Source organism: Vombatus ursinus, unplaced genomic scaffold (genome assembly GCF_900497805.2).
Source record: "Vombatus ursinus unplaced genomic scaffold, bare-nosed wombat genome assembly UNPS02014804.1, whole genome shotgun sequence".
NCBI lineage: Eukaryota > Metazoa > Chordata > Mammalia > Diprotodontia > Vombatidae > Vombatus > Vombatus ursinus.
The window spans coordinates 314,147-337,143 of record NW_020954582.1 but is presented as its reverse complement, the minus strand read 5'-3'; the positions used below and the strand labels follow the sequence as shown (position 1 = coordinate 337,143).

The 22,997-nt window shown below is 43.8% G+C and overlaps 1 pseudogene; it reads right to left on the bottom strand.

Moving 5' to 3' along the window:
- Nucleotides 1–8,437: 8,437 nt before the first annotated feature.
- On the bottom strand, nt 8,438–8,928 carry LOC114051674 (annotated as a pseudogene).
- Nucleotides 8,929–22,997: the final 14,069 nt, after the last annotated feature.

The following is a 22,997-nucleotide window of genomic DNA, read 5'->3' as shown; positions in this document are numbered from 1 at the left end:
GGAGAGACACTCTGGTCTTTACCGGTTACTTACTCCACCCTAACAAAGAAACCCAACTAATTTCTTTTGTAAAAGGAGTTTTCTAAAGGGCAAGGGCTCTATTGAGTAGATCTCTCCTGTCACCCAAAGATCTCAAAGTACTCGTGATGCAGTGTCTCTCAGTTCTACCCCACATTTATCCCTAAAAGCACATTGATGTCTGCTGAAGGTACTGGGTCAAGAGAGCCATTAGGAGGTGACAGGGACAGGATGTGGAATTCTAACCTGCGCACGCTCTCTGGAACATGGAGCTTCCTTCTTTTGCCACAGGCTGAAGGAGCTGTCCTAACTACTGCCCAGATCATGCCAACAGAATGTTTCTGGGAATCTGGACTGGACCAAATGTCACACATCATCCTTGTCCCAAGTACCCAAAAGCTGTATTCTGGGAAATGATCAGCTCTTCATTACTATGAAGGTGAAAATGGGGGCGTTTTTTGGGCTCCCAGGGCTATTCTGTGTGAATGCTGCTTTACCTGGTTGTCACACTATAGGATGACAGCCTCAAAGAAAAGCTGAGTTTCCAAAAGCAGTTTTACGGAGATATTTTATATCTTTCAGAGTTTCCCGTAATAGCCTGATATCCCCCCACCCCATGTTATCTCCCTCCTCAAACTATCTTTACTTATCTTTTCAGTGTGCTTCTATCTTCTTCACCTCACCCCCAGAATGGGAGCTTCCTAAGAGCAAGGACTGCTTCCTTTTGGTCTATATTCCCAGTGCCAAGCATAGTGCCCTGTATGCCACAGAGAGCTTAATAAATGACTGCTGAATTGAATAATAATGATTAAAATATTTTTCATTTTTGGTCAGTCGTGTTCGACTCCTTGTGACCCTATTTGGGGTTTTCTTGGCAAAGATGTGGGGTGGTTTGCCATTTCCTTTGTCAGTGGATTAAGGCAAACAGAGATTAAGTGAGTTGACCAGGGTCACATAGTTAGTAAGTGCCAGAGGCCAGAAGATGACTTTTCTTGACTTGCTGCATGGTGGTGCCACCTAGTTCCCCCAATATATTTAATACAAGATGACTAGTGGAACTTCAAAGAGGCCACACTGGAGACTAGGTGTATAGCCTAGTATTTTTTTTTTTTTTATCATTTTCTTAGTCATTTTCCTTTTAAATGCTACACATAAATTTTAGTCAGAATCATTTGTAAAGGCCAACAAGGACATTTGAAGAAATTGATTTGCTTAAATGGTTTGTGACTGGTTAGTGTAGACACTTCACTGTGGGGGGGTTCCACTTTCAGATGCCTTAAATGTAGTAATGTTTGATTATAAACAAAGCCAATTACTTTACAACATTAAGTTCAAAATATCCCTTGTATTTAAAACATGCAAGGGTTTTGTGATTCCTTGAAATAATAACATTTTCATGGGGGAAAATGCCAATTTAGTTTTTGTCATCTCAAAGAGAGAAGAAGTCAATGATGTTTTAGAGCCTGAATTGTAGGTGGTTTTAATTTTTTGGAAAAATAAATCAAGAAGCATTTATTGAAGCGTCACTTATGTGCCAGGCCCAGTAATAAATGCCAGAGATATCAGGAAAAAACAAAGATAGGCCCTGTCCTCAAGGGGCTTACATTCTAATGTGAGAGACAACACATATGTATATAGGTAAATAGAAAATGCATATAGAACAGATGGACAGTAACCAGAGAGGGGGCCTGGAAAGGCCTCTTGAGGAAGTGATGCCAGAGCTCAATCTCAAAGGGAACTGGGAATCCTAAAGGTTGAGATTGAGGAGGGAGAGCCACTCAAAGGACATGGAGATGGGACGTCATGTTGTAGGCATGGTAAGTGGACAGAGCAGTACGTCTAGACTGAAGAGAGTAACCCCGAGGAAGACTGGAAAGGGAGAGAGGGGCAAGGCTGGAAAGAGCTTTTAGTGCCCGAGAGGAGGTTAGATTTGATGCTACAGGAATCTCCTGGGGAGCCACTGGATTTAGGCAGTGATTGAATGACCTGCCCTTTAGGAGGATTGCCTTGTTAGCTGTGTGGAGAGTGCAAGGGCAGGAGGTTAATTTGTCTTTTCTCTCCTAAAAAGGGTTAATTATTTTCCCCAAAGAGAACTGGAGGGGGATCCAGCTCCCCAGCCCAGCCTCCCGAGCCCAGCTGGAAGAACATGTCAGTGTCTTCAGAGACCTGTCCAGAAAGGGGTTGGGGGAAGGAATGGTATAGAATGCTGAAATGCAGCTGAGGGAAAGGTTGTCTTTGGAGAAAACTTTGTTGTAGAAGAGATGGAAGGAGGAAAATGTGCCCAGGAGAGGGCAGCCCCTCTACCCTCTCCTTCCCCTCCTTGGTGGGAGAGGTTTGAGCCTTAGGCTAGGAGTGTCCCAGAACCACTGAGGAGGCTCTGTCTGCTGCAAGGGTGGCTTAGACTTAAAGATTAGAGGGAACAGTATCTCTAACCCCCCCCCCCCCACAATGTGGAAGGGATAACTCTACTATGATTATCCCCATTTTTTTTTTTTTTGGCTAGGCAATGGGATTAAACGACTTGCCCAGGGTCACACAGCTGTCAAGTGTCTGAGGTCAGATTTGAACTCAGGTCCTCCTGACTCCAAGGCTGGCGCTCTATCCCCATACCACCTGCCTGCCCCGATTATCCCCATTTTTGAGATGAGTAAACCAAGGCTCAGAGTTTACTTGCCCAGGGTCACAGGGCTCCAACACATGGAAGGACATTCCAGGCACCTCAAGCAGGCAAGCAAAAGCATGTCTGTGAGGAGTGGGCAGGTAGTCATGGGGTGGAGTGTCAGAAAATCTGTAAATGTGGGTCGGCCATGTTGTGGAGGGCCTTGAATGACAATTAGAGAAGTGTGAATTTTACTATGTAGGCCACTGGAGCTGTTGAAGATTTTAGGCCAAACACTCCCCATGTTTTTTACATTACTGCACCCCATGTTTACCCACAGCTGTTTGAATGTCTGAAAAATAGTGACTAACGTGTCTCATTGTAAATGAACATGGGCAGAGTTAGGGTTAAAGCTATCAATGAATATTAGGCCAATGTGAGAGACGGTTTTAAGGCCACGTGTTCCGTGACCATTGGTACCTCAACTTGGACATCAGGTACACACGCCCCTGGAACTTGGTTTACTAGCTTAGTGGCAGCATGCCCTGAGCGGCGGGCCAGCCTCAGAGTCAGGGATGGCTGGGTTCAAGCCTATTGTTGGGCCTGGGTGTAGGCTGAGAGGCAACGGGCAAGTCCCTCATCATGCGGTGCCCAGGGCAGCTTTCAAAAAAGACAAACGGCAGAGCAGGTGCAATCTGCACTCTCAGAGAGAGCTTCTTCTCTGGGAGTCCTTGATTCCGCTGAAGTCACGAGCTGGTCCCTCCTCCTCTAGTTACCCAGCCTAAAGCAATTAAATGTTTGTTTAGTATTTAAAGTCCAGCTGACATTGAGAGGCAAAATTTATTTAGGTAATTGTGTTTTTGCTACATTTTATACATTTTTTGGGTCAAAGATCATAACGTGTTGATACATTTAAAAAGCCAAGACCTTATTTGTTCTCCCCCCAAAATATTATTTTTCTCAACTAAAAGCAGGGCCCCCGATAGTGAGAAATTTTATTATAGGGGGCTCTTCAGCTGGCTGTTGTGTAAAATATTACAATTATAGTTACAGAATTGTGTGGGCTTAATAAAGAATCTACAGAAATCCATGTCTCCTGGAAGTTACTCCGTGGCCCCAGAAAGCCCTACTAGAGGGGTGGCTGGGGAACCATTCAAACTATCTGTGATTATTGTGTAGCCCAAACCCCCTCAAATGGGAGTCCTTAATGCTTCCTCGGGCTCAAGGCAGGCTTTGAGCAGCATCCACGAAAAGCCATAGCTTGTGAGCCCCCATCCGAGGGCTTCCTTTTGCTGTGCAAAATCAGAGGACACGTGAACATAAGTGAAAAACCTTTTATTAACCAGAAGGCTGAGGTAAATCACAAAGAAACCGCCCACTCCTGCCACCTCCACACTCTCACAGACTCTCCCTCTACCAGTAGTCAGGGAAAAAGAAGTAACTTGGACAGCTCCTGCTCCCAGGGGGCAGCCTGACTGGGAAACCACAGATGGAATCATTTTTGAGGAACTAAGGCCTGTAAGGGCACACGTGGCATGAGAAGAATTGGCAGCAGTAAATCAGGGCCTTTTTCTAGCGATCTTTGGATGAACATAATGGATGGAAATAAAAGCAAAGCTTGAACGCTCATCTGATTGCCTCCTGGACTCCCCTTGCTCTGGAATTTGGGGGGCAAGTCAATTGTTGGCCCAGGAGAGCTCTTCTCTCATTCTAGCGGCCATCTTGGGAGCCCTTACGACGGGCTCATAATTTGAATTTGTTTCTCACAGTTGGTTTTATAGGAGCCAGAGGGAGCCTGCATGTCTCTAAGGCTCATTTCACACACACAAAAAGAGGTCTGAAGAAACAACAGAATAATAGTTTGCATCTTCCCTGATCCCCAGCTTTCTAAAATCATCTGGTGAGTCAGATAAAGGTGGGGTGTGTTTCTGGGGGAGCACTGTGATTCTCTATTACTGAAGACACTCTATAGCTTTATGAGCAGGCTTGCTCTGGCTACTTCCTTTTTAAAGCATAGTTTTAACGATGATGCCTTTTATTCTTCCATCACAGTGATTTCTGGACCTAAAAGTCCCCTCCCCCCGCAGCTGTGAACTTTTCCTTGTAATAAGGAAAAACTTTTAAGCAAAAACCGCTGATCCAATGACCAAGTCTAACAATGTATACAACAGCCTGCCCCTGCAGTCATCAACCTCTCTGTCAGTAGGCAGCATGGATGATTCATTCTAATCCTCTACCACTCCAGGACGTTTAAAGATCTTTACAACCTTGCCTCTGTTTACCTTTCCAATCTTCTTTCATATCCCAGTCTACTTGTTACTCCTCCCACTTAATGACAGATTTCCCACTTCCGTTTTCTTGTCACAGGTGAGTCCCCCTGCCTGGAATGCTCTGCTTCTTCACCTCCCATTCTTAGAATACCTGGTTTCCTTCAAAACTCAGCTCAAATGTCACCTTCTATGTGAACCTTTCCCTAACTGTCCTCCCCAGTTGTTAGTGCCTTCCCTCCCAGAACTATTTTTGTATTCATTTATTTTGTTTGTATCCCATTTATATGGGATATGTACATAGTACCTCCCCTACTAGAACAAAAGCTCATCAAAGGCAGGGATGGTTTTATTTCTATCTTTGCACCCCCAGCACCTAATGCAGTGCCTGGTACACAGTGAGTCTTTAATAAATGCTTGTTGAATGATGGTTTAATTATTCTCTTGAGTCACAATTGGTCATTACAGTCAATCAGAGTTTATCTTCTCCTGTTCCTCGTATTTATGTTATGGCTACCATTGTGCATGACGCTGTCAGGAGCACCTCTCTTAACTAGACCCTGCTCTTGCTGGCCTGCTGGGTCCCCAGACTCATCTTCCACTCTCCCCTCAAGGTCCTAGGAGACCATAGGAGGTCCCACAAGTGCGCTCCTCCAGTGATTATCAATTGATGTCCAGGCTAGCCCCTCTGCTCCAGCAAGATCACTGCAATGGGGATACTAACATTTGAACGCATGCTATTGTCATTCTTTCAAAGCAATGCTTTGGTGGCTTTTCAGCCCACAGGGATCTGTGGAAGCCAGACTCACAAGCCTGCATTATAGGCTGGATTATGAAGTGCTATTGCGTCAGGCTTGTTGGGACCAGCTTTACTTCTGAGGAAGCTGTTTCACAGTAATCAAAGATAAGATGACACATCTCTAAAACTGTTCCTGGCTTAGGAACATTGCTGTCAAGCCAAAGAACAGTGCAAGACCTGGCAAGGTGAATGTATCAGTTATTGACAGCAAAAGGGTTATAGTGTGTTAAAAATTGAGCTTTTGTGACACCATGTAATAGAGGAAATGGGGATGGAGTTGGAGTCAAGGAGTTTGAATCTTGTTCAGCCACTACCATTGGTATAGCCTCAGACAACTTGCTGATCCTCTCTGTGCCTCAGTTTCCTCATCTGTAAAATGAAGTCTTGGACTAGATGCCTTCTGAGACTCTTCCCAACCTAAATTATATGAGGCTCGAGGGCTTGCTGCTCCTCTTGTGTGGAAGAAAGCCAAGCCCAATTCACAACAGTGATGCCCACCTGCAGCTATCTTTCTGATTGTAACAGCAATGGCGTTGGTTCTATATGGGAGCCCACCACTACAATTAGATATTTTGTTTGGATGTGGCTCTCCCCTGCCTCAATTTTCTCATCTATGAAATGGGATGATGAGAGCACCTTTCTTACAGGTTTTTATGAGAACTGAAATAACATCTGTAAAGCACTTTACAAACCTTCAGTCACTATAAGCCAGCTTCTTATTGTTGACATTGAGAATGGACAGAAGAAGTGGAATTGGAGGTGATTGTGAAGGTTACAGAAAAACAGGACTTAGTGAATGATTGAATGTTGAGCACCTTGAGAGAGAAAATCACAGAATTTTAATTGAAATTCTCTGTATAACACAGCCAACATGAGGCTGTCCAGATACTGCCTGGAGACCTCCAAGGAGGCCGAAGGGGCCTAGGCCCCAGGCCATTAGAAGCTTGTACCCGGTGCTTTTGGATCTTCCTTTTGGAAGCTCCTTCAGGCAAGTATCAGGTTGGCTGCAAAGAAGTGCTCAGACACTAGAGTTGCAGTGGGCAGTGGCTTCTCTGGGATACAAATGAACAACTTGGGCAGTGGTACAAGCCAATCATAGTCAGTCAACAAACATTTGGTAAGTGTCCATGATGTGTCAGGCACTGTGCTAAGCACTGGGGATACAAATATGAAAAAGAAAGCTGGTCTCTGCCCTCAAGGAGCTTACAGTTTTAAGAGGGAAGACAGCACACAAAAAGCAAAGTTAAAAATTGGAATGGGGGAAGGTCCCCCTGGCTCCCAGGCATGAGGAACACAGTGGAGGGGGGAGTGAAGAGATGACCAGCCTGAGCATATTGGGGAACAGCCCATTGCTCTGCGCCCCGATCAGAGAGGCAGAGGGACTGATGAGGCCTGAGCGCTGAGACTGGTTCATAGTGAACGCACCTTCCTCCTATGGTCTTCCTATGTCCCTGTGAAGATGGGGTTGGTGATCCACAGGTGAAGGCCTCCTGCAGGGAGGCCAGGGACCAGGGGGGTTCAGGGATTTCCACCAAGTCTGAAAAGCTCTCACACCAACCTCCCAGGGTCTTTATGAGGGTCAAAGGAGGTAACATATGACAAACCTTAAATTGGTGAATAAATTATAGTTGTTATAATAACAAAGCCTTGTTGTTGTATCATTTCTGTCATGTCTGACTCTCATGACCCCATTTGGATTTTAAAAAATTCCCCCCCTGGCAATTACATGTAAAAACAATTTTTAACTTTGATTGTTTTTTTGTTTTTTTTTTTTTAGTTCTTAGTTCCAAATTCTATCCCTTTCTCCCACCTCTCCCCCTCTCTGAAACAGTAAGTAATCTGATACAGTTATACATGTGCAATCATGTAAAACATTTCCACATTAGTCATTTTGTGCAAGAAGATTTGAACAACAACAAAAATAAAAGAAAGAAAAAAGAAAAAAAGGGGGGACAGTTAGGTGGTGCAATGGATAGAGCACTGGCCTTGGACTCAGGAGGACCTAAGTTCAATTTGGCCTCAGACACTTATTAGTGTGACCCTAGGCAAGTCACCTTACCCTGATTGCCTCCAAAAAAAGAAAGGAGGGAAGGAAGAAGGAAGAAAGAAAGAAGGAAAGAGAAAGAAAGAAAGTTAAAAATAGTATGCTTCAGTCTGTATTGAGATATCAGTTCTCTTTCTGGAGGCAAATAGCATTTTTCTTTTTTTTCAGAGTTTTAAAACAGTTTATTAAATTTCATTACCTATTCTGCTGCAAGGTTGAAGCCTCATATGTATAAAATAACTTCAGCCAAGCAGTTTATTCAAAAATTAAGTTGGTATTGTTCTGCATCTGACACCAACCAGCTAACCAATCTCAGTAAATTATTCCTGTGGACAGAAAACCAAATGTATTTTGAGCAAAACTGATGATGGATGGAGTTGAAAGGCCATTACAACATTACTGATTTAAGGTTTTTTACAGATAAAATTCTAGCTTTGAAGTACATGGTCTTAGAATTCATTTTTACCACACATGCTGCAATGAATTCAGAACTAGACAGACACTAACTTGAAATTAGTAGGAAGAAGTTGTGCAAAAGGTGCAAATAGTAAAAAGCATTTTTATCCAGTCATTTCTGAGTAGTTAAGATTTTTTTTCCCCATGCCATTGTTTCAGAAGTGTTAAAGTTTCTAGCCTTCCATATACCACTAATTTAGGACAAAACTATACTGGGTTGTATTCTTATGCAAATTTATTTGGAGGTCCAGTGTTCAATCCTCAACAGATTTTATGTGTCTCTTATATGCATCCTCACTCATCAGTTCATCAAGTTCTTAAGGGATGCTCAGTCATCTTGATCAGTCAACAATCTCCAAAACCATAAGGAGATTTGTTGACAAGTCTTTGGTCTTCTGCAAGAGTTACATTAATTTCAGTTACTTCTCCTGTTAGTGGAGAATAGAGTTTACCAGCAGCTTTCACACTTTCCAAAGCTCCAAACTCATCTTCTTTGTTCAATTTTGTTTCAACTTCTGGAAGACTACAGTAAACTACATTTCCCAGTGCTTCTTGTGCAGAATTGCTGATTTCCACTGTTCCAATACCATTTTCAGTTGATATCCATTCATGCTTGTCTGTGAGTTTTCAAACAGCAAGTTTCAGGGCGCTGGTACAGAGGCCCAGGATTGAGGATCTCAGCCTCGGCCATCGCCCACAGGGACGAGGCAGTGACCCGCACGCTCCTGGCCACTTGCAGCACCATCTTCTCTGGGGGCAGGGCAGCCTGGGAACCAAATGGTCGTAGGCTGGAGGTTGGAAGAGAAGGGCCTTGGGGACGAAAATAGCATTTTCCATCGGGTCCTTTGGGATTGTCTTAGATCATTGCATTGCTGAGAATAGCCAAGTCATTCACAGTTCTTCATTGTACAATATTGCTATTACTGTGTACAACATTCCCCTGATTCTGTTCACTTCACTTTGCATCCGTTCATGTAAGTCTTTCCAGGTTTATCTGAAATTATCCTGTTTAACACTTCTTATAGCACAATAATATTCTATTTGGGGTTTTCTTGGCAAAGATACACTGGAGTGGTTTGCCATTTCCTTCTGCAGCTCATTTTACAGATGAGGAAACTGAGGCAAATAGGTTTAAGTGGCTTGCCCAGGGTCATACAACTAGTAAGCATCTGAGGCCAGATCTGAACTCATGGGGATGAGTTTTCTTGATTCTCAGCCCAATGCTCTGTGCACTGCGGTGCCACTTAGCTGCCCCAACAAAGCCATAGCTTAACTCAACTCCTATTCTATCACAGGGTCTATACAGAACTGGTCCCTTTTCTGTACCTCAACCTTTCAAATACTTGAAGACAGATATCAGGTTCCTCCTGTCTCTTCTCCAGGCTATAGAAGCCCATTCTTTATAGGTCATGAGCACGAGGCCCCTCCTCATCCTGCGCACTCCAGCTTACCAACATTCTTAGTCTCCCCAAACTGAATACAACACTTCAGTTGTGGTCTGCTAAGGGCGGAGCTCAGTGGGAACGTCGCTTCCCTGGTCCTGGAAGTTCCTGCCTCCCTTAAGGCAGCCCAAGATGGTGTAAGCTGTGTTGACTCACAATGAACTTGCAGGTGCTCAAAACCCCATGATTAAGATGCTGTTAAGGTTTTAAGTCTCTGTGACTAGGGTGCTGGTGCTGCCATGAGCAGAGATGGCGGATTCAGGGGGAGGAGGAGGGGGAGGAAGAGGAGGAGGAGTAGGAGAGGATCCAGTTTAGGAAGAAAAAAGACAAGTTCATCTTGGATATGTGGAGTACATGTGATCACAGATAGAGAGCTGAAAGGGACCTTAGAGGTGCTGTGGTCCAACTTTCTTATTTTATAGTTGAGAAAACTGAGGCAAACAGAGGTTACGTGACTTGCCCAAGGTCACATGACTAGTAAGTGTCTGAGGTAGAACGTGAACCCAGGTCTTCAGGGACTCTTGAAGGAATGTGGACAAGGTGTTTAACCTGAAGGGAGGGGACACATGATAGCCATTTTCAAGAGCTGGAAGGGGTGTCCTATGGAAGAGGGATGAAATTTATTCTGCCTGGCTCCAGAAGGTTGCAGAGGATAGAAATGGCAAAGAAGCAAAGAAGGATAGAAGGAAAAACGTCCTAAAGATCAGAGCTGTCTCCAAAGGGAACGGGCTGCTTGGGGGTGCCGATAGAGGTTGTCAGTAGAGGCTGGATGCCCCTTCACTGGGGTGGTTTTAGAGGGACTCCTTGTCCAGATCTAAATTAGGTTGAGATCTTACAGTTCTTGGACTCAATCATTCAGGGAGTGGCTGGAGGATGTCCTGTGGGTGGGCCATGCAGTTGTCAGTTGGAAATATGCTTCTGGTGCTCAGAATAGAGACCAAGGCTGGTGATAGAGCTTGGAAAGTCAACTCAGTAACCTTCCTTTTTAATTTTTTACATTATTTTTTTCTCAGTAAGCTTCCTTAAGGAAAACTATTGTTACAAAAACTGTTCAGCTTGGTTTTCTTTCCATCATATCTGCTGATTGTTAGAGTTTGTAACTCCCCATACTACACAGGCATAATGTCAAACCTCAGACATTTCCTTATCTGTGTGACCCTGGACAAGTCTCCCTGGACCCTCTCTCAGCCTCAATTTCCTCATCCATAAAATGGGGATAATAATAACACCTATCTGAGGTTAGTGTGAGTATCAAAAGGCGTCATATTTGTAAAGTGCTTTGCAAATTTTAAATTCTAGCTGCTATTCTGAAAGTTAAGGGTGATTAATTCTGGAGATAAGTTATTTAAACTTATCCAGCTGTGTGGCGATTCTCCTCTCTGCCAGCTGTATACCAAGCATACTTACATTTCAGGAGTGACATCACTTCATCATCATCCAGCATGCGTCAGCAGCATTCACTCCTTTCCCTTCCCCCAACTCACTTTCATTTTTGAAAAAAAGAGGCTGTGAACAAATAGCGAGGATTGTCACGGGATCATTGATTCCAGAGTGAAGAGGACCTCAGTGGTTCGTCTAGTCCAATCCAGTCATCGTATATATGAGGAAACCGAAGCCCAGAGAAGCGGGATGATTTGCCCAAAGTCTACTCCCCCCTTCTTGTTCATGGGGGCAGAGCTGGACTTTGCACAGAAGTTCTCTGCCTGCAAAGCCACCTCCCCTTCCCTTGAAGGCACTGCTGCCTTCAAGCATCACAACTATTGTGGAAATGAGGGATGGCTTGGAAGGGAGAAATGCACTTAGTTCCTGTGAAATACAACATCTAGATGTCAAAACCAAGAACAAAAAGGCATTTTGTTAAAAAAAACCCCACAAATTGTCTTAACCCCACTTTTAAAAATTGCTGGCTTGCTTGCTCAGTAAAATTCTAATTGTGTGATTTTTCAAAGAAATCCCTCCATCCCCCAGTCAGACAAGCACTGCTTTAAGCATTGGGGTAACAAATAGAAAGAGTGAAGCCAGCCTTATTCTTAAGAAACTATATTTCCAGTGGCAAAAATAGACCCATAAAGCCCTAAACTAGACTTCACTTATTGCTGAGCTGACTGATATAGGAATGAAAAAAAAAAGAGCTTCATCAGAGTGATTTCCATGGGAGTGTTGACCAAGTCAAGATAATAGCACCTCCAATTTTGCTCTCTCAAAACCTCGGCACAGCTAACGAAGGAGACAGACCATGGAGCCAAGGAAGATGATGGGTACTTGGAAGCTTAGAAAGGTGGCTGTGGGGCTCGTGTGAAATTAGGGAATGATGAAAAAGGAGGGGGGGCACCTCAGATTGTCAGACTTTTCCTTCTCTTGTCATCTCGGTCCGTCATTCAGTGGGCATCCATTGTTCTCCTACTATGTGGCAGGCGCCATCCTGAGCCTTGGAGGTACAATGAAAGGCAAAACTAGTCTTGGCCCACAAGCAGCTCCCAGTCTAATGGGGAGGGGACAACAGCATACGGAAAACTATGTACATGTAAGATAGAGACAATGGAGTTAAATAGCGGTAACGTCAGAGAGAAGGAGATGAGGAGGAAGAGCATTCCAGGAATGGAGGACAGCCAGAGAAAATGCTTTCAGTCAAGCAATGGAGGATGTTGTTCAGAGAACAGCTGGGATGCCACTGTCACTGGATCAAAAAGTGCAGAGGTAGGTGGGGGGATATAAGGTGTGAGAAGATCGGAAAGGAGGGAGGGGCAGGTTTGAAGGGCTTTGACTGTCAAACAGAGGCTTTATATCGGATCCTGAAGGTTCTGGGGAGCCAGGGGAGCTTAATGATATCGGGGGAGGTGAGATGGTCAGATTTGTGCTTTTGGAAAATCACTTTGGTAGCTCAGTGGTGTCATGGACAAAATCAATTCTTCTTGTCTATTTGGCATTAGTTACTACTTGGCCAAAATACTATGATGGCTTTGGACTTCTTAATAGGAAGAGCTAGATGTGGACAATTAAAGTTGAAAATGAGGTTATCTGTTCAATCAAGAGGAATACTTCAGTCTGAAGGAGACAAGAGTGAGAAGGAGTGCTCCAACTCTTTGGAGGACAAGGCAAAAGGAAATAGGCTTAAATTGCAGTGTGGGAGAAATGAACGTCACCTGCTGCATGTTGGAGGGTCCCCAAAGGGGTTTGTTGTGGAGGTCTTTAAAACTGGAATAAGTTTAGTTATGTGTGTGATGATTTAGAACATCATCTTAGGACAGAAATTGTTTAATAAATAGCTACTTGACTGGAATTGTTTTTAGTCCTCCTACCCACGGGGAAATGGATTAGAAGTACCTTCAAAGCCCCTTCTAGTCATTGTGGTACTATGACTCAGCTGTTTGTTACTGGTCAAATGAGTCAAGTCTGTTTTTCATTCGGTAATTATTGGAGATACACTTTGGAAAACTTGTCAAGGTGATATAGCCATGGCCTCTTAAAAATATTTCTGTTTAAAATAGAGACATATACATATATAAAGATATCATGTCTATGGCATACTACACTATACACATATGACTCATTCAGAAACATGACATATCTATGAATATATGTAAGGTAGCTATAAGTGTAAATATATCTATGTATTGTGATTGTCCATAAATGTAATACACCTATAAATATATATAATCTATATCTCTAAATATGTAAATGTGTGTGTGTATATCTCCAGAAGCTTGCTATAAAATGTCCTGCATTTTGGATTCCTGTTAATTTTTTTCTTGTAATAGAGAGCAGTGGTTGCAAATCATAATGTTCCTATTTGGGGTTGCATGGAACATGGCATTCCATAATGAACCACTTAAAAACCAACCAGTGCTTGAGTTTCTGAGTGACTAATTGAAAAATGACATTGCTTCAGAAGATTCCCTTTTGGGTCCAGCACAGGGTTGGGTTTATCAAGATTATTACTCCCCTGCAATCCTATCCCTCCTCATAATGATGATCAATTTCAATATATTAGCTTGTGAGGGGAGGAGGAAGGGACATTTGTGATGGTGGAGTGCTCCCTGAATACCAACCAGATGATTAACGATGGTGTTTATTACCTGAGGAGTCCTTAAAATGGAATCGCTCAGTTTCTTTTCCATAGGGATGCAGATTGAGAAGCATTGATCAGACTTTTGTTTCAGGGAAGGAAGTCTAGGGAAATTCTCAAGTGAGTGTGGTAGGTTGAGATTGAGATGGGGTCATCTTTCACACAAATTAATATTCCTAAGCTTAAAACTGCATTACAACTTTTGGGACATGCTGGAGATGTGCTCGCCACTCCATTGCTCACAAGTCCTCACTGGCTCCCTCTTGCCTCTAGAATAAAATAGGCCTGTTGTTTACAGTCTGGCTCTTGCCTGCCTTTCCTAACCCTAACCCTGACCTTCCATAGGGCTCTGCTTCCTATGCAGTTGGTTCCATGTAAGCTTGGCCTGAATTTTATACATTTTTTCTTGATTCTGTGCCTTTGTACACGGTCTGGTTGGCAGTGACCCCTCCGTCCTGAAATGAGCTGAAATTTACTTTTTCTGTGCACTTACTGTATCCTAGAGTGGACTATGAGCTCCATGAGGGCAGGCACTGCTTTCTTTTTGTGTCTGTATTCTCAGTACCTGGCACAGTACTTTGTACACAGTAGATGCTTAATACGTCTTTGTTTAATAAACTAAAATACAGGTTACAGAGTTCTGCACTGAAGCATACAGAAACCTGGAGGATGCTTCAGGAAGACAGGACCAGGCTTTTGGGAAAATAGGAATAAGATGTGAATACAGTGCTTTAAGGTTTAAAGCCCTTATATTACAACAACTCTGAGAGGTTGGGAGTAGAGTATTATTATCCCCATTTTATAGATGTAGAGACTGAGGGTTTGAGAAGTCTAGTGACTGGCCCATGGTTCCAGGGCCAGGAAATGGGAGAGATAGAACAACCACCCAGATATTTTGACCTCAAGATCACACATAGTAATAGGAATTGTTGTTGTTGTTGAAGCCCAGGGCTTCGATGCACCAGGCTGCCTTTCCAAAAGCAGAAGTTGTTTGTCTGTGGGTATTTAACTGCAGGCATAGCTTACCAGGAATTATGAGTAGAGTCACGATGGGGGGGTGGCCCAAGTTTTTCCCAAGGGTGTCCAAATTCAGAAGGTGCTGACAGTGTTTACACGCTTTCATCAACATAGAAACAACTGAGTTTGGCACCTAATTATCAGGAAGCATTATCTAGCCAAGTGACTGAGGAATGCCCCAGACATGGAACAGGTTTACGTGGGTCACCAACCTTCCTGGTAGATCCTCCCTCAATTTGCTACTTGAGTCGTGACCACATTTAATCTTATCGTCTCAAATTCTAGGGTAATCCAGGGGTGTGTTGGGATATTTCCTCATTAATTACCAAAATTCCCGTGTTTTTTTCAATTAACCAACTAAAGCAAAATATGGCTTCTTTAACATATTGGAAAAGACCTCCTTTCCCAGTAGTTGCTCCTCTCTTCTTCCATCCTTCTCTCTGTCTCTTGTCTCATTCTCTCCTGGCGTTAAGTGAATATGAAGATTATTGAATATATAATTTATTGACAGTGAAACCAATAATAAAATAAAGACATCAATAATTATGAATAATTGTTTTGCTGTGAGAAAGATAGCCTGAGTCCCCTCACACCCTCACTATAACAGAGAAAGACTTCTCTTTTGAAAACACAGTCCCCACATCAGTTAGTTCACTGAGAATCGCAACTTTACAAGCACCTTTTCATCCTCTTCACGGGGTGAAGAGGACAAGATGTTCACAAAGAAGATTTCTTCACTTTCTTTCTCTGCTTTTCAGCTTCTCAGCAGCCACAGCTATCCCCTATTCTGTATCTGTATTGCCCCACTTCTCTGACAAGATACTGCAGTATTTCCAGGATTTGATGCCATCCTGTTTGGCCAACATACATGATTTCTGCACTAAAATGAAAACATCCGCATTTGAAGCCTTTCCACGAAGAGATCACCAAGCCTCAGCGGCTAATTGTGCCTGAAGATCTGGATGGAGGCAGCTGTGAATTGACCATTCTTGGTACCCTTCTTCCCTTTCTCTGCATCTTTCCAGAGACTGGCTAACAGACATAGACCTTGGGAATGCGAGTGGTGCCAGGCATCTTCCACTCAGGGCATGGATGTGCTTTAATCCAACTCATCCCAAGCTATTTCTTAGAAGGCCAACATTTCCACATGCCCTCTCTGGTTTTCCTAAAAATTCCACATGCATGCAGGTGGAGGACCCTTTCCCTTTTTAGCTCTAGGCTTTTCATCTCATGAATGTGAGGTGTTTATTGATTGGGAAACCTACCTATTGTGATGGAGGCTTTTTTTATGCTCAGAGTTTAGAGAAATTAGATAAAAGCTGACTGTTAATTGTCAGACATTTGAGGAAACATCCCCAGTGCATTTCCCCTGAAAATATTCGACTTGCTTTCCAAATTGGATTTTATAGGTAAGAGATGCTGACGGAGGAAGTTGGGGTTCTGCCTCATTGAACATAATCACTCATTTGCACATAAAGGAAGGTCCTAGGCCTGCCTCTCAATGAGCATCTTTCCATCTTTGGGAACTCTCGGATGAAGGACTAGTTTAATTACTCTCCTAGCAGGTATTTTCACTGCTCTTTTCAAAACCTATTGAGTACTATGACATTTCTCTTAATTTCCCCATTTTCAAATATAAAGAAGGAAATATAAAATTGGTCTTTCAGGAAATTTCCTCTTTGAGTTTCTTTAACTTTCAATTTTCCTTCTTCCTTAACTTTCAATTTTCTTCTTCCTTATATATCTCATTGTAAAAAAAAGTGTGGATTTTTCATTTTCTTGTTGAGTCAATTAGAGATATAGATTAATGTGGCTAGAGATGTGCCCTCAAAACCAGAGAGACCTGGCTTCAGGACTCATCTGGGAACCATGGAGCTTTGTGCCAACTGGAGGGCCTTAGCACAAGTCTGAACTACTGCCTAAAATAACCCAGGAAGAGAGCAGCTAGGTGGCACAGTGGATAGAGCACCAGCCCTGGATTCAGGAAGATCTGAGTTCAAATCTGGCCTCAGACACTTAACACTTACTAGCTGTGTGACTCTTGGCAAGTCACTTTACCCCCTTGCCTTGCCAAAAAAAAAAAAAATAACCCAGGAAGTTTCAAGAGTCCCCACTTGAGCCCTAAGCATTTAGCCAGTCCCTCTCCATCAGACCCCATGCTTGCCATGACTCCTGCCCTGAGATCTAGGGGAAGCATCAGTGGATTCCAGAGATAGAAATCTTGCTCCAAAAATGCTTTGAAAGATAAGGTACTGTGCACTCTAACCAGCCCTGACCCTAAGCAAGATTAGGACTCCCTGTCAGCAGCCACCTCTTCTTCTATCCTTAATTTCTCCCTCTTCTCATTAAAAAATCTCTTCAGAAAAAGGATCAGAATCAGCCATTACTACCTCACTGGGACTTGGCCAGCCGTTCTCTTTCCCAGGGAAGCTTATATTTAAGACATCTAAAGTTATGGAATGGAAGACTGTTTTCTATGAATAGAACTTCAAGCATCTAATGTGAGTAGAAGCAGCTATTTTGAGGAGAATGGGACCTTCCCACATGACACTGGGTAGGAGGTAATTACCTGCTCTGTCTACACTGGTCTCAACCCAACAGTGTTCATTTGGAGAGAAAAAACCAGTCTTGGATGCCTTGCTTTGCGTCCTTGTCCCCTGGGATGCCAGTCTACTGACCCCCATGGACCCTTCTCGGAATCTTGTTCTTAAATACATAAAGTAAAATACATTAACTTACAAAGGAAAACAGTTATATTGAATCTAGTTAGAAAATTTCTAAGGAAACAGAAACAAGCTCATGGAACCCCAGGGAAGAGTCCTGGCTTGTAGAGTTTGGCTGCATTTTTTGGTCTTGTTTCTTCTCTAGAGACTGATCAGATTTTTGAGATGACATTTGTCGTTCCCTTAACTGGAGAAGGCTCTGGTAAATGGACTTTACATTCACCTGATGATTTTTTGGGTTTGTTTGTTTAAGCAAGATTACATTTGTTTGAACACGATTAATGCAGCTCAAAGAAGAAACGATGTGTGGATTAGGGAATTAGAACATGCTGCCTTCAGGTGGTGGTGTTCACAGAGGGCTAGCAGGCCATTGTGCCTCCAGCAGTGACTCCAACAGTGATGCTCGGATGTTGGTCATGCTCTGATACCATGAGAGGAAGCCAGCTAAGCAGGGGTTTGATGTCAGAGGACTTGGCAACAGATTTTCCCAGTGTTTGATTGCTGCACAAACTAGTTTTCATGTTCACAGCCACACGTGATTATAACTACCAATGATCCCAGTTTTCAGTATGTCCTTGGTCTTCTCAATAAGAGGTCCCATTTTTAGGATTTTTAAATTTCCAAATATTCTCTCATATGTTACATTTGTTTTCATTCATGTTCATTCATTCGTTCATCAAGCATTTATTAGGTATTTACTATGGGCCAGTTACTTTGCAGGATACATTGTCTTACACACTTAAGACACTTGCATTCCTAAAGTCCATTTGGAAGAGACATTGGACTGATTTTGTCTGGTCTCAGAGATCAGAACTAGGAGCACTGGGTAGAAATTGTAAAGAGGCAAGTTTCAGCTCAATGTCAGGGGAAAATATCATCAGAGGTGGGAAACCTGTGACCTCAAGGCCACATGTGGCCTTCTAGGTCCTTGGGTTTGGTGTTTTGACTGAGTCTAAGTTTTACAGAACAAATTCTTTTATTAAGGGGATTTGTTCTGTGAAGTTTGGAGTCAGTCAAAGAACGTAGAGGGCCACATGTAGCATTGAGACTGCAAGTTCCCCACACCTCTAACTAATACTTTGAGCTGCTCTAGAGTGGACTGGGCTGCCTTGGAAGGTAGTGAGCTCCCCCTCCTTGGGGGTAGTTCAGGAAAGGCTTGTTGGCCACATGGCAGTTGGGTTGCTTTTCCTTGGTTTGCTCAGAAAGCATCCCTTTCACCACTCCCCATGTCCACCTGTTGGAACCCTAAGTACCCTTTTTGAATTCCACATCCTTTGAATGCCACATTTTTTTTGAAATCCTGATCCTTCTTCTTATAAATTCCCAGAATACTTTGCACTGTTGCCTTGTACTATATTTATTTTTAACATCTTCCCTATCATATTAAAAAAAAATTAGGTAGTGAGGTGGCATAGTGGATAGATCACTGGGCCTGGAGTCAAGAAGACAAGTTTAAATTGAGCCTCAGATTTTATAGATGAGGAGGAAACTGAGGTGAACAGGGTCCAGTGACTTGCCCAGTCTCACAGGGTTAAATAAGCATCACTGTTCCCGCACATACAATTTATTAAGGATGTGACAAACAATACAGACATTTATACATTTCAACAATGTATCAGCTGTGATAAGGATACAGTCAGAGTCACCTCCAGCTATCAACTATAACTGCTGATTCCTTCTCAACTCAGTTTCCTCAGGATGATCATTTACAGTCTTTTAAGAATTCTCAGGGGCAGCTAGGTGGTATAGTGGATAGAGCTCTGGCCTTGGAATCAGGAGGACCTGAGTTCAAATCTGGCCTCAGACACTTGACACTTACAACTGTGTGACCCTGGCCAAGTCACTTAACCCCGATTGCCTTACCAAAAAGAAAAAAACAAAGAATTCTCTTCAGGATATCTTCTTCACAGGATGAATGAAATTCAGTTGTCTCAAAATTTCTCTATCGCCTTTCTCAAAGAAGGCAGTTAACTCCCCCAATTCTCTCTGTCTTTTCTCTCCAGCCATGATGATTGAGCATCTTCCTAATTCCTCTTAAAAATACAGTAATACAACCAAAGTCTTTGTGGGAGGGGGCTATGTATGTAAAGCACTCTGCATACCTTCAAGCAAGATAGCTAACAGATGTGACCATTCAATCAGTTTTCGTTTCTAGACAGCAAGTGAAGTGGTCAAGTGCTTAGTGCACTTTTTACCCATTGACAAGCAAAAGAAAGCCTCTTCCCCCAAACCCTGAAATAATGACTTGGCAAAAGGCAGGTGGTCAGAACAGTTTGGGAAACTGCTGCCTGAGAGCTAGATTATTAACAGGTGATGACTTGCCTTGGGCCCAAGGGTTCGGAGCCACTTTTGAAGACCCTAGGGAGAGCTCCTGAAGTCTGCTGTGTGTCTTCACTGGCTGCTTGCACTGTCATGGAATTTGCTGGGTCCATTCAGATGAGATCTTCAAACCCTTTATCCTGTTTGGATTTAAAGGATCCCCAGACACCTTGCACAGATGCAAAGGTCTGACCCTTTGTCCTTGACCAAAACTTCCCCTTTCCCCAAAGACAGCCAAGATTTATGGCTTTGTTTAATTGGTGCAATTAGTACCAGATTTGGGCTATTTCTAGCAAGGGCATTGGAAAAAGGGAAAGTAGAATTGGACCCCCAATTCTGTCTTTGTCTCTGTCTCTTCCTCAACCTTCCCCTATATATATGTATATATACACATATACACACATGTATATATGTTTACCACGCATGTACATAAACACAGATACACACATCCAGAATGGTTTGGATTAATCCTGTAGAGGAACAATGAATTGACTGTTCTTGGTGCAGAATCAAACAGGAAGGAGAAAGGGGAAGTGGATTGATTGCCTCTGGGGAAATTGTGTAGTGTTTTTCATGACCCTGATTCAAAGGTCTGTCTTTTTAACACTGTCTTCTTTCGGTGATCCACAGGACTGTGAGCTATGGAATACCATAGTCCCTGAGGAATTGAAGTGTCAGGACACCTAAAATGCTGCTCATGAAGGGTGTGGATAGGTTGCAGCACATAGTTGTTGAGCCATTTTAGTCACGACCAACTCTTGTGACTCCATTTGGGGTCTTGGCAGAGATGCTAGAGAGTTTTGCCATTTTCTTCTCTAGTTCATTTTCCAGATGAGGAAACTGAGGCAAACAGGGTGAAGTGACTTGCCCAGAGTCACACAGCTAGTATGTGTCTAAGGTTGGATTTAAACTCAGGTCTTCCCGGCACAAAGTGCTACCCACTTTGCCACCTAGCTGCCCTGTAGTGTATTACTGATGAAGAATTCTTCAGGAGAAACACTAGTAGTAGCAGACATTTCTCTAGCTGTTTAAGGTTTGCAAAGCATTTTGTGTATGCCATCCCATTTGGTCCTTGCCATGACTCCGTGATGCAGATGCTCTTCTTACCCTCATGTTGTATTTGAGAAAGCTGAGGTTCAGAGACATTACGTGACTTGCCTAGGGTCACGTAGTTAGGGAGTGGTCTTCCAGACTCCAAGGCCAATAATCTATTCTGCCATAGTGCCTCTAAAAATGGAGGGCCACAAGAAGAGGTAGGGAAGTCCTGGGGAGAAAGATGCCTTGGCTTCACTGGCTTCCAAGGAGGGAAGAGCTCAGGCTGGGGAAGGTGTCCAGCATCTTGGGTGGCCCAAAATTTATGGAAGAACGTGGCCAAGAGTCGCTCATGGAGGACTGAGCAGGCATGGAGAAGATGTCGTCTGGCCTGGTGGAGGCCAGATTAACACAGATTAACAAGATCTCAGACCTCTTGGAGTATGCATCCAGACTTCAATGTGCTTCCAAGGCTCTGCAATCACACCTCTGTCCACTGGTGCAGGTTGTGACCCTAAGCTCCCCTCCCTCCACTCCTTCCTTATGATTCTTGTCTTTGTACTCCCAGACATTCTTCGCAGGTGTCTGTCCACAGGAGGCCAGGATGCGGAAGGTGTTGGTGGACATGGAAGAAGAGGGCCCTGGGAATGGATTCCACCTCCAGCACTCACTAGTTGTGTGACCAGGGACAAGTCTCTCAGAGCCTCAGTTTCCTCATTTGCACAGTAGGGAAAATAGTAAATATTTAGTCTCCAGGGCTGTTGAGAGAATCAGATGGATTGGGGGCATGGAAGCCAGTCTTACGGGCTCCTCCGCCACCTGTTACTGTCAGTCCTTGGTTCCAAATTATGGCTCATGTTTGGAGGGAAGCTTCCTCATTTCAGGGTTTCCATGTACTGACAAAGCCCTGGGCCCAGGCCCCATCTTATCCCTGGCCTACTTATCTGATGCCTCAAGGTCTGCAAAGCCTCTTTACATAAATTGTCTGGTTCAAGCCCACAGAAACCTGATGAAGCAAGCATTATTGTTAGCTCCATTTAGGGGAGTGGAAACTGCCTGAGGCAACTTCAGTGACTGGCCCAGGGTCCCACAGCTGGTGAGTCTGTGGCAGGATTCCAACCCGTATTGTGTCATGATGACACTAGATATCCACGTGTGGGAGGATTTCTGTGGCCTTAGAGCAGTGCCTGAGTACATTCCCTTACGTGGATGATGAATGGGCTGGGCTCCGTGGCCTCAATGGCCCTTTCTGGCCCTAAGTCTATGGCCCTGTGTGTATAGAGACAGGCACAGTATTTATTATTATTATTATTTTTCAAAGAAGAATTTCAAAGATGGCTACAAACCTGCAGCCTCCAAGTTTTCCTATATTGTCTTAGGTCCAAATCAATTCTGAAATTACGAAAACCAGATTTTTGAAGGCAAAAGGTTAACCAACTCTCTAAGGAAGCCCTGATGAGGAATGGGAAAGGGCAAAGAGGCAGGACTTCTCCCTCGTTATCATGGGACAGTTACTCAGCTTATGTTGAAATAGTAAAAAGGAACACTGATGCTTAATTGGGCCCATTTTTTTTTTCTTCAAACAACTTTTCTGAGGAGCTCAGTTGGCCCGACTAAAATGCTCTTCCAGTGAGCTGTCCCAGAAGGAGAAGCTTTGGGGCACTTGCCTTCAGAGAGCGATCCTTTTTTTGCTGGGTGTGATGGCGGCTGACTACAATGCCAGCATTGTGTGAGCCCAGGAGCTTTGAGTTGCAAAGGACCAAGTCCATTGGGTGTCCCTGGTAAGTAATGAGGCCTCAGAGAGTGGGAGGCCAGCAGGCTGCCCAAGGAGGGGCCACTCAGTCCAGGTCAGACACAGAGCAGGTCCAATCTTGTGGCCATTAGAGGGAGGCCGGGTGCCGGAGAAGTCCCTGCTGCTCCAGCCAGGGAGAGGTACAGAGACCCAGTGTTTTAAAAACAAACAAACAAACAAACACATCCAAAACTCCCACGAGAGAGGAAGTTGCTTGGGCAGGCCCAGCCCCTCCCTCCTCCAAGCATCTCTGCACACTTGGAATCCTTGACCCTTCCTTCTGCTCCTCCTTGTCCCCCAGCCCCATCCCCATCCTCACTCAGACACCTCTGTGGTCTCTGGCCTTTGTTTCTCCCCCAGAATTCAGGCCTGAGAGACAACTGCTCTGAGTTAACCTGTTGGAGCAGAGAATGGTAGATGTGG